Consider the following 12783-nt stretch of genomic DNA (forward strand, 5'->3'; position numbering starts at 1 on the left):
TGAGGTTTATTCGTTTGGTAGATGACCGTTTTGTATTTTACTAATGGCTAGTTTGCTTACCTATGGTTTTGGTCAAAAGTGCTGTTATTGTGCTTCGCACGAAAATATCGTGCCCGTTGGATTAAAACTTGATTAGAGAAATACTTTCATTCATGAGTAATAACCCTATTTTTTGCAAATGAGTTTGGCATTTGCTAAAGTGAAACAGCATAGCATAGAAGAATCAAAAATAATTTGCCAATGCAAATTGGGGAGCCCAAAAGATCATCCAGACATTTGTTCTTTTTTAACGTGTGTCAAGTACCCACTATGGAAAAGAGCGAAAGGCACATGGTAAGTTGAGTAAAGTGGATAGACTTGGTAAAGGTATGGGTTGTAATGATTATTGCTACAAATACAACTCTCAGTTGAAGGTATTTCTCACTGGATTACGCTGCAAATAAGGTAAGATGTCATCAGTCCTAATTCATGAAAAATCTAAAATTAGATCTCTACTGCAAAAACAATACAATAAAATTCAGAATTGCTTCATATTAAACTAACCAAGTACTTCACTTGAGAAAAAAACTAATCAAGTGCTGAAGCTGTGGTCATCAGTTTCCCGTTCCAAAAACCTTCTTAAAAAATAAGCAGTTTATTTCACATTTTCAAACTCAAAAATAATGTAAATAAAAAATAATTTTTTAATTTTTTTGCACCGTATTAAAGATCTTGATGAGATCTATTAAACAATATCCATATTGGTAGAAAAATTATTTGCGTAAACACATTATTTTTGAGCTTAAAATTGCCTTCTTAAAAAATAAGTACTTATTTTATGTTCCGGAACGGGGTTAGTGCCGTTGTAAATCCAATCATACCCAACACAATTCAAATGCGAATAAAGTTTTATAACATCAAAAATCCATTCGTGCTCAACTTGAAAGATCAATTTAAAGTTACTTCCCAAATGATGGTCAACCCAGAAAACAGACCAGCCTCCTTTCACAACTCAATTTTCATGATTTCAACTGGATAACCAAAAAAAAAAAGGGAAACACAAAAAAACTATCAAAACACAAAAAAAAATACATAACAAAATGTCAAAAAGAAAAAAAAAAACTGACCACATTAGCAGAAATACTATCCCCTCCAACCACTTCCGTAAACCAACGAATCTGGTTATCTATGTTAGATCATTCCACATAATAAGAGCACACAAAACAGTACCATCTATGGCAGGCAAATGGAGAAGATCCAACTCTTTTCCAGCCAAGTCTTTGCTTCAGTCCCATTGACTACCAGATCACATAGTAATGAAAAGCTCCAGAATTTCAATGCCCCATTAACCAGAAAGCTGCAACATTGAAGTCATTTAGAAATTAACACAAGACAAGGAATCATAACCTACACCCATTCACAAGGGGTAAATACGTTGATTCCCCCACCAATTAACACCACTAAAATTTGAAACCTAAGCTACCTCTTTATCTCCTACCAACAATTTTGAAAGAGAAATCCTGTTCAGCTTCCAATTCTAAGAGCATCCGCAATGGGAATAATCAAAATCGATAACCAAAATGTGCCACGTCAGCATTTGATTATCCATTTAGTTCATAATCAAACCTAACAAACTTGATCTCCACATTGGTTATTTTTGTATTCCTATAAAAAACCCCTACAATACGCAATGCATTTATGTCCAATTGCAAACGAGTTTCAATCACGCACCCGATCACACCAAATTATTCGTCTCGCTGAGATGATTCTAATGTGAGGTGTTTTTTAATTTTTTAGTTTTGAATTTGGTTAGTGGGTTTGGTTATTGAGTTTTGGTTATTGGTAAAAGTTGTTCAGTTTGGTTATTCAAATGTCAAAATTTGATGAGTTGCTAAGAGGTTGCTAAGTTTGGTTATTACAATGTGAGCACTTTTTTGCGCAAACATTACTAACTTTAGCAACCTTTTAGTTTTAATTATTACATTGTGGATGCTCTAACGTCACTATCCTAAAGAGCATTGATTGTATTAGCACAATCATAGAATTTGCTTTACTGAAACAACTACGATATAACTTTTATTCGGCACCTTTTTGAGTAAATTCCTAGAATATATACTTGAACTCCACAGTATCAAAATTTCATTCTTACGTACACACGTGTACCATCTTTTCCATTTTTTATTTTTTATTTTTTTCTCTTTCACACTCCAATTAATACAAATTCACCACAAGAAGTAACTTACCGGAAATTGGTCCACTGATGGTTCCGAAACGTATCTGTGACAAATTTTCCGAATACGACTAATTAAACAAAAGATACTCTTCTCAAGTTTGTTCTTGCGGCTATAGGAGCTAAACCGGCCCAGATTTTAAGAACGCATTTGCTATGCACTCTCATCACCCCAAGATCCCATATAAGATCTATCACCTAAGCTCTGATACCAACTGTGACAACCCGAAACTTCAAACACGTCTCAATTAAAGATCAACCAAATAACGCAAAAGCTCCACTTCCACCAAATCAATTACCTAAAACCCACCACTGTAGACTAAGGAGCCACTGCCCCTGGCTCCCTTTCTTTTTCCTGCCGCTTCATTTTTCCCCTTCCCTTTTTTCTTTTTTGATCTTTTTTCTTTTATACCCATAGTGACTCTTCCCTCCAAGTGGTTTGTTGCATGACACATGTATTCATTAAACATCCAATTCTGTTTTTACTTCGAACCAATCTACTGACACAGCAAATCTATGCACAAATTGTGTACAGATTTTTATGTGGAGCCGACTACGGGTCCCACATAAGTGATCCGAGCCGTTCATTATGTTTAAAACATTTTTTCAAGGACCCTCGAGAAAAATCAACTCAATCCGATACCTATAAGTGCTTGATTTAATCATCAAACTTTTCATTTAAGTTTTTAGAGAATGAAAAGTTAGACGATTATATCAAGTACTTATAGATATCGGATTGAGCTGATTTTTTGCAAGGGCCTTTGAAAAATATATTTTAAACATTCTGAACGGCTCGGATCACTTGTGTGAAATCCTTAGTGGACTCCACATAAAAATCTGTGCATAATCTGTTCACAAATTTGATGTGCCAGTAGATTTTCTGTTTTACTTCTGCTACTTTTGCTCCCTTATCCGTTCCTAGTAGTGAATGCTCACCCCAACCAAATCACGTGGACTATTACACGAAGCCCAATAATTTGTCTTCCTATCATTTAAAATAGAGTACTACTATTTGCACCGACGGTTTCCGTAGGGAAACCGTACCGACGGTCACGCGTGGCCATCTCCGGCCACCGGACGGCCGATCCGAGCTGTCCAAAAATTTAAAAAAAAAAAAACGAGGGGGCTTTTGCGAGAATCAACAGCATCTGAGGTGTGTAAGGTGCTTGATCCGAGCACCTTTTTTTCGTGTATATATGTATATTCCCGCGAATATACGAATATACATATATACACGAAAAAAGGGTACTCGGATCAAGCACCTTACACACCTCGGATGCCGTTGATTCCCACGAGACCCCCTCGTTTTTTTTTTTAAATTTTTGGACGGCTCGGATCAGCCGTCCGGTGGCCGGAGATGGCCTTGCGTGGCCGTCGGTACGGTTTCCCTACGGAAACCGTCAGTGCAAATATCTTTTCCGTTTAAAATATTATGCCTTGTGATTTGTTTCAAATAAAAATAATTTTACAACCACACTCATTCACACACTCATTTACACACTCATACTCACAACAAAGGTGGAGCCCATACACATTGAATGTATAGTATGTGCGGGCTCCACCTTTATTATAAGTGTGAGTATGTAAATGGGCGTAGTGGTAGAAGGATTGTTCAAATAAATGGTGGGGGTATTACAGTTCTGACCATCAATCATATAGTTTCCATTCTCAACCAATCGATCATATTCTAACCGACCACTATATTAGTCTTGCTTTTATTTTTTTTTTCTTTCGCAATCACCTTGATAGTGACACCTTCCCCCAAGAGCTACGAACAACTTGAACGTAAGTCGCAACATTTTTGTAAAAATGCTTCCTGCTTATTATTTGATCAAATTTTCACAAATGTTATGAAAATTTGACTTGCTCACGCATCGCATGTATCCCGCCTCTAGTGGTCAATAAGGAAAAGTGTGGGGTCCCATTTTGACAACAAAACAGCTGGTATTAAAGGACAGGACACCATGCTGTGAGTTCCACACAGCAGGGCCCCCGGATCCCGTTCCGCCCAATGCTAGCGAGAATGAATAAATAGAAATCGACCACACTCACCGACTAGGCATACCGAAGCCACGTGGGGTCCACTCCGGATCTCATACAGATGATCCGAGTAATTCAATAAGTTTAAAAGAATAAATGAGTGGACTTGTGGAAAATTAGTTCAATCCGATATGTGTAGATGTTCGATCCAATATTCAATTTTTTTACAAATTCGGAAATCGAACGAAAAAATGAAAGGTTTGGTTCGAATACCTACACATATTAGATTGAGTTGATTTTTCTTAGGCCCACTCAATTTTTTTTTTAAATAATTGAACAATTTGGATCATCTGTGCTGAAGGGCCCCCAAGTGGCGTGGATACGTCGGTGTGTGTAGAAAGATTGCAACACAAGAGATTGGACAAGGAAACCTGGAGCTCACCACTCTTTCCATAAAAATACTACTCTTATATCGGGAAAATTTCAAAGTACCTTCAAATTTACACTCAATATGTATCGGCTCCCAAACTTTAACAAACTTCACTTTTATTCTTAAACTTTTCTTCTGTTAGTCAAATAGACCATTTGTCACACCTCAAAAAGGTAGCGATCGGCCATGAACTACAAAACCCAAACTCACATAATATGCAGGCTTAAAAAAAATAGTAAGTTAAGTAACAAAGCTATGGATGACTAAAAAATCAAGAATCTTTTCTTTAAGAACAACACCAACTAAAAAAGTTCAGTCAAAAGCTTAGGGTACAAACATCTCATGAACCAAATAATACCAATGAACCAACAATATTGAAAGGGATCCAATTAATTGACAAAATATTTTAAATGCGAAAGCTATAAATAAAATATTTTAAACTAAAATGAGACACTCTAAGGAGGTTTGTTAGACATAATTGATTTTGATTACATTTTCACAAAATTGATTTCTTAAATACAATGGTTAAAGCCGTCTTGTTAAATTGAAATGGATAAAGTTTTGATTTCTCAAAACAGAATTAATGTACAACTTGTGTACATTTCTTTTTTACCATAAAAGAAAAATTCTCTTGAACACATGGCTCTTAAATATTCCTATCAAAATTGAGAACCACTTTTAGTGAAGTTGGTAATTCATCTTCCTCTCACAGTTGTGACCAAGGTTCGAGTCCTATAAGGGGCAGGGCTTTGGGGTCCAGAGGCTATTCCACTGATGTATATCATTTGACCAAAAAAAAAAATATTCCTATCAAATCTTCGGCCCATGATTTCCATTTTACATTATTAGTTTTGTTTGGCCCATGTGTGTTCCTTTTCCTATAATTTAGTTTTGACCCAAAAGTACACATTAACCCCAACTCTGCCAGAACCCAATAGTCTAAGGCCCAATCTGGTGGTCTGCAAAGTGGATGTCCAGTTCATAAGAGATTAAGAGCAACAACACCAGCATAGGTAAAGTGACAATTTCTGTAAATAGCTCCGCAAATCAAAGAAAACCATGGTACCGCAGATTAGGTATTTGTTCATCCACTATACATTTTGCTACAGTTCTTAATTAGGCACTTTTGGCGAAGTACTGTTGCACAGCAAAAGACTAAAAAATTGATTTTTGTTCCCTTCATCCACTTTATCTCCTCTCTCTCTTAACATTTTGCCTCTTATCTCTCTACTTTTTACAGGTGACAAGGCATTATATACAATAATTTATAGAATAGAGATATGGATACAGAGCGTTGCTACAGAATGGAAGAAAAATTGGGTAGGTAAAATACAAAAAAGTACATTTTAACTAGTTATTTTACCTATTGTTGAAGTACTTGCTCTAAGGAGGCCGACCAAGTTCGTGAAGTGGTCAACCGGTTTCTCGTTTGGTGGTCCATTTAATGTTTATCTGTTCCACCATGGTTGACTTCCAAACTTCTCTATTTACTTCTCTAAACGTTGGGAATCAAGTTCATGCTTTGTTCCACTTAATTTTTTCATAACTTTTAATTTTGTCCATATTCAAAAAAAATATCGCATTTGTAGTCAAGATTTTGACCGGCTACGAAATCATAGGTGCTCGATCTAGTGGTATTTTTATGGGGATTTTATCAATCGCTGTAGGATCCGTATTCAAGATCACTGCAGTTACTATTTGAGCGTTAGTTTTGTGCCAAAATTTGACTTTTGATCAGTCTCAATGAGACGAATTGGTAAAAAAAAATTACTTTTACCCAAATATTTTGGAAAATAACCACTTTTAAATAAAAAAGTAAAAGTGATTATTCTCTGAAATATTTGTTATGCTTCAAATATGGGATGAAGGGGCCTTCCTGCAGCCACCACGACACCTTCTTAGCTGCTACAAATAAGTCATTTAATGGCAAATTTAATTGTGAGTTTTGGCACCAACAAATTTGGTTTTGGCATTATCACTACCCTTGTGCATTTATGATTACGAAAATGCCACCTGAAAATTAAATATTTCTTGAGTGTCCTCTTTTGAAAGTTATACTAGGAAATAAACCAGATGACCATTAAAAAATTCCCCCACTCGTGCACTTCTTGGCCAGACGTTAAAAGTTTGTTCTTGGTAATAACTGCTGAAACCCCAAGACTATTTTAACCAAGCATGAGAGGCTTAGACCAGAGGTCCGAGACAAATAAAAAACTCTCAACGTGTGCAGCTCAATAGTATATAGAGATAGACAGAGTTGAGAAATTGACTCTAGCAGAGACTGGACCCTTTAGTCCACCTAAAATCTGGCTGACAAAATGTTGGATATTCCAGATGTGTCCAACCTAAAGGGCTAAAAGTAAATTGCCAAATGCCAATAGATGAAGTAGCCTCTAACCTTATGAACCAAGTTTGCCTTAATGCCATCATCCTCGGTAGAGGCTTTAACACAAGACTGGGCCTTCTTTTGGATGAGTTAGGCCTAAAACTTCAAAAACAAGAAAACGTAGTCTTCTTCATCAAAGAAGTAGCTTTCAAAAGACACGAGATCTATGGATTCCACACATGTTCTTCTCCAATCAAATCACCGAGGAATCCAATGGACTCCTGTGCTTCAACCAGCAACACAACAGAAGTTTCAAGCTTCACAATATGTACATACCTTCCCAAATGTACAATTGATCAACTACTGATGCACATAATCCCTACCGAACAAATGACCGAGGAGAATCCAATAAGCTCCTGAACTTCCAGTAGCACACACCAGAAATTTAAGCCCCACAATATATCCCCAGGCATGAACATATCCACCACACAACTCTTTTTACTTTTTGGAATAACAAGAATAATGACAGCTGACAAGAGATCTCTACACTTGCAGTTAGAAACAATGACATTACAACGACCACTTCGATTTTATTATACAAGGGCACAAAAGCCCTCTGAACACATTTATGAGCTATACATTGCACACTGGACAACTAAATCAGCATACGGAAATATTACAGGAACAGAAAAAATCAAACATACCTAGCTAGGGGAGGAGCTCTTCGAATGCAAACCGAACCACATGCACTTATCCTTAATTGCTTCTAACGCCCTTGCATACTTTTTGAACTTGTACTCTTCTAGCTTGAAGGTAGGAGGGACCTTTCCTTAGGACCGGCCCAAGGTATGTGGATGTCCTAGGCCAAGTGATGAAATAGTGCTCTACATAAATTTTTTAATTTTAAAAACAATACACATAAATACTTTTCAATATATAATTTTCGTTCATATTATTAAACATGGTAAATATTTCAGCTTTAATGGCTTGTGCGGTTGCAATAATATTCAGTGAACTCAAGTTTGAATCACAGCAACCCGAATTTGTGTGATAGGAAGAAATTTTTTTTGGCAAAAAGACACTATAAAAAGGTACCCTACCAAGATTTGAGCCTAGGCATCTTATGTGAAAGAGTAAACACTTTACTATTGAATCACCAAAGGAGTTTGAATTATAGTTGTACATAGAAAACATATAAACTTATCTAAAAAGGGGTGCCCCATTTTTTTGGCCCAAAATGTAGAGGCTCAAGGCGGCGGCCTCTTGGGCCTCCCTATTGGGCCGGTCCTGCCTTTTCTTCACTATAGCATTGACTGCTCAAACTGCAATGAGATTTCATCTCCTTGAATCACGACCCAATGATAGGGTAACGGCAAACTGAGCAATATGATTACAATGATGGCGATTCTTATCCACCGATTCAAGCTTTACTTAACCAGACATGACACGAAACTCCAATCAAGATCGTCAAACATAGCAATCAATTCTCATCATCACCGAAGCTCTCTGATACCTACCCATATCCATGTAAAGCCCACCCAAATTATACAAAGCATCCACATGACCAGGTTTCAAATCAATAAACTTCGCGTGCAAAGCCGAAGACAAGTTGCAATGGGCATTGGCATAATCGTTTTTCAGGTAAATAGCCTTTTACAAGGCTTTCACAGCCGCTTTATACTCGCCTACTCCGAACAAAGCACTACCCAACAGTTTCAAAGCCCTAAAATGAGTTGGACAAAGAATAGCAGCCTCTCTATAATGCTCACAAGAACTGATAACCATACCTTCACCTTCAAGTGAGATTCCCAAGTTGACATGTATCTGTGCAAGCAAATAAGCCCAGTGGTTTCCCCCGGCTTCAGCCGTTTCCAAAGCCAAAGCAAAGTCCTCTTTAGCCTCACCATGCCTCCCAATAACATACAAACAATTCCCAGCCCTAAAATGTGGCCTCACATCAGTGATCAGTTGGCTGAAGCTCACAAGCTCTTTTAAAACTCACCAAAGCTTCCTTATACAACTGATGCTCATACAAAACCCTACCAATTGCCATGTGCCCATCAAATGCCTCTTCTCTTGATCTAGCCCCATCTGCCCTTGTTCTCAAAACACCCAATTCTTTCACAAAAGCAGCATAATCATGCCTTGATTCTTCCCAAACTACCCTCTTCTCTGAAATCTCAGAACTTGGCTCTAATTCCCTAGACCACCACCCAGGATCCGAATAAAACATCATTATTACTGTTATCCCCACCTTTCATTTTCCCAACCTTCACTTGCTTTGCTTTCAACCGTTTGATCAAAATCTCCAAATCGTCCACCACCTTCCGCGCCGCCGTCCGCTGCTTCTCCGCCGCCGCCCGCTCGTCAACTATCGAGGACGAAGACCCACGTCATCACCTCCACTATCAGGCTTCAATTCAAGCCCTAGGGCATCAAAATCGATCGCTGGCGTCGTAGGTACGGAGGAGGCCGTCGTAGGTCAGCCCCTTCTTGCCGTCGATGAATTCGCCGTAGGTCTTGAAAACCTCGTCCAGAATCGCATTGATTTGCTCGTCGCTGAATTTGACCCTAGGGTTTACGGCGACGACTAAGGCTGCCATTTCTTCGCTTTACTTTTTCTGATCTGCTGCCTCTAGTCATCAATTTTTTCCTGTTGATTTTAGGTGGAGTATAACAGAAAGAATATTTTGGATGCAAACACTTAGACACATTTAATTTCTTTCCTTGGGCTGTGACTTGAAATTGGTAATACAATTCATGAGCAATTGTTTTTTTCGTTGCTAGACTTGTTAAATTACTTGCATTGTCTAAGGTTTTTTTTGGTAAAGAGACGCTAGGGCAGTGTATAACTTAGCAATGCAGAAGAAAATTAGACAATAATGATATTAAGTTTAAATATACAGCCTAATTAAGTAGAAGCAACATTAACAGAAGGTACTGCAATACTTAGGATACACAAAAGTAAGGTGAGTGTAGCAATTCAGCGCCGCAAAAAAGTGTTTTCCGAGGGCTGTTTGTAGTCCTTTTTCTTCATGATGAAAGCAACAGCTAGTGGCAGATTGTCATCTTCCATAGAAGCAAGCGCTTGAACTTTCATCCTGAAATGGCTGCTTGCGTGAATTGTGGTGGTGATTCAAGCTAAACTGTTGATGCGCGAGGAGTCTGACCGTCTTTATCTGTTCTGATATTATCAACGGGGTCACATTCATGGACATTATACACACATTGTCTCAGTTGATGAGTGCCATAGTTGTGTGCACGAACCCGAACAATATATTCCCTAGGTTCGGCGAATCTTTCTATTGCCTGAATGGATAAAGTATCCTGTATTTCCTCATGTAGTTGTACAGGTTCGAATGTAATTTGTGTATTTGCTAGATGGGAGTAGCTTTAGAAATGGCGGTTACCTCATGTGTGTTCTTCTTCAGGTATTGAGCTGTTACGCAGGACATGTTCTCGCAACTGTGGCAACAATAGTTCTAGTCTCATCTGCAAGATGCACGTTGAATCTACAGCTGTTTATGGAATAAATTGCTCTCACAGGATGCGTAAAGCCCTGAATTTAGAAACAAACGCAACTTTTCAGTTCTTATTATCACAACTATATGCAGCAATTTCATAGAACTGTAAGCACTAATGCTATGACCTCACTCCAGTTATAGACAAGCTAATCTCGCATTATCTTTCTGGCAAAGGACACGAAAAAGCAAAAGACTGGCTTTCTGAAGCAATTATACCATGCAGTTTGTATTGTCGAGAAACCCAGGATTGGCATCTAGAAAAATGTAAGTTCTCTAAAATTATCAGCAGTTTCACATTCAGTTGATGTGGATGACAATGCAAACCATGCCCCAACACCAACACCAACACCACAATCAGCTCAACAACGAAAACCTTGGTGACAAACAAAGAAACCATATTGCTAAAACCTCAAGTATCATCTTACCGGGATGTAGATTTTTTGGTGCCCCACCTAAATAATTCAAAAATAGTTCAGCATTCAAAGTAGCACTCATTAATAATAATAATCTCAGGCGTCAGGCCTTTCCTTTGTAGAAGCAGATCCTTCAACACGATCAATAGGGAATCTGAAAAAACATCAAGTGTTAAGAATTGGAGTTTAATGATGTGGTAATTAAAGCCCAAATGATACAAGGGACTGCACCTTCATTCATGCCATGCTCATGAATTTGATCAACAAATACATGCGTTAGTACCATTCAGGTTCCGGTCGCTCAACAGACATCGAAGCAAAATACTTACCTGTACAAAAGGGCAGATGAGTATTTCTTCCTTTGATTCCCTCCAATCGAACTTAATAGCCAAGCTATGAAAAAATCTCTTCGAATAGCAAGTAAAAAACTAAAGATGCCTTCAAATAGCAAGCTGTTTACTCAGCATTCAAAGAATATTGGAAGATCATCTACGTTATACCTTGTCGCGAAAGAGACAATCAAATATAAATCGGTGGAGAACGAGTAATGAGGACCGATTATTTCTCAACCTTCGAAACAAGAGAAGGAATATTGGCTTGTATTGGCTTTTGCTTCTTGATAATAATGTTTGGATGAGGCATTCATTGATATCCGATCAAGTTGATTTTTTGAAAGCTTATTCTACTCGACAAGCTCTACAAAATAAACGATTCCGATCATCGAAAAGAGACGGGAGTGGCGATGATTTACCGTGCACAGCATGCTGTGCATCATCTCCCTCCACTCCGTCAAAGAGTAGGTGCATAAAAACAAAAATGGCTTTCCTTCTCAGAAAGTCTACAGGCAACCAAAAGCCTTGTGGAGTCCACTCCAGGTTCCGCACAGATGATCCGAGCCGTTCAATAATTTTTTTAAAAAAAAACCAAGTGAGCATTGCGAAACATCAGCTCAATCTGATATGTGTAAGTGCTTAGATCAAGCTTTTCATCTTTCTGTACACCAGAAAATCAATCTTTCCATTTTTCCGATTTTCCGAAGATAAGAAGCTTGATCCAAGTACTTACACATATCGGATTGAGCTAATGTTTCGTGAGTCCCACTCAATTTTTTTTAAATTATTAAACGGCTCAAATTATCTATACTGAACCTGAAGTGGACTTTACACGGCATGCAATGACTATAGCGCTGCTCTTTGCTTCTTGAGTAAAGGAAAGTGTACAGTACATAAAGGGGGCCTACATAAAGAGGTTTCCTACATTCGAGAATATTCCTTCCTTTCTCACCTACTCTGTCATAAAGGCACTGTGTCAGCAGAGGAAAAGATACGTTGACAATTTTTCCATTAGAAATCTTTCTGAAATACCCTCCCACGTGTGGTGTATAAAGCATATTTATGGCGAGCATCCACAATGTGATACTCCGGAGCGGTGCTATTTGCACCGACAGGAGCATACCGACGGTCGCGTGCGGCCTTTTCCGGTTACTGGACGGCCGATCCAAGCCGTCTAAAAATTTTTAAAAAAAAATCCGAGGGGCCGTACGCGGGAATCAACAGCATCCGATGTGTGTAGGGTGCTTGATCTAAACACCCTATTTTTCGTGTATATATGTATATGCCATTGATTCTCGCGCGGGGCCCCTCGGATTTTTTTTTAAAAATTTTTGGACGGCTCAGATCGGCCGTTCGGTGGCCGTCGGTGCAATTTCCCTACGGTACCATCGGTACCAATATCATTTTCGCAAATTAAGAATCTATTATTTCATTTTGGGTTGTTCCAAAATAATGGTTCTTTTTAAAAATGAAAAAAAAAAATTGGTGATTTTTCAAAAGTATCCCTCAAAGGTAAATAAAAATATTATAAAATAGGTAGAATATAGGGATAGTGGTGGAAATAATAGG

At 38.1% G+C, this 12783-nt stretch overlaps 1 pseudogene; it reads right to left on the minus strand.

The window, feature by feature from the left end:
• Positions 1–403: 403 nt before the first annotated feature.
• On the minus strand, positions 404–10974 carry LOC131330511 (uncharacterized TPR repeat-containing protein At1g05150-like; annotated as a pseudogene).
• Positions 10975–12783: the final 1809 nt, after the last annotated feature.

Source organism: Rhododendron vialii, chromosome 6a (assembly GCF_030253575.1).
Source record: "Rhododendron vialii isolate Sample 1 chromosome 6a, ASM3025357v1".
In the NCBI taxonomy this organism is placed as follows: Eukaryota; Viridiplantae; Streptophyta; class Magnoliopsida; order Ericales; family Ericaceae; genus Rhododendron; species Rhododendron vialii.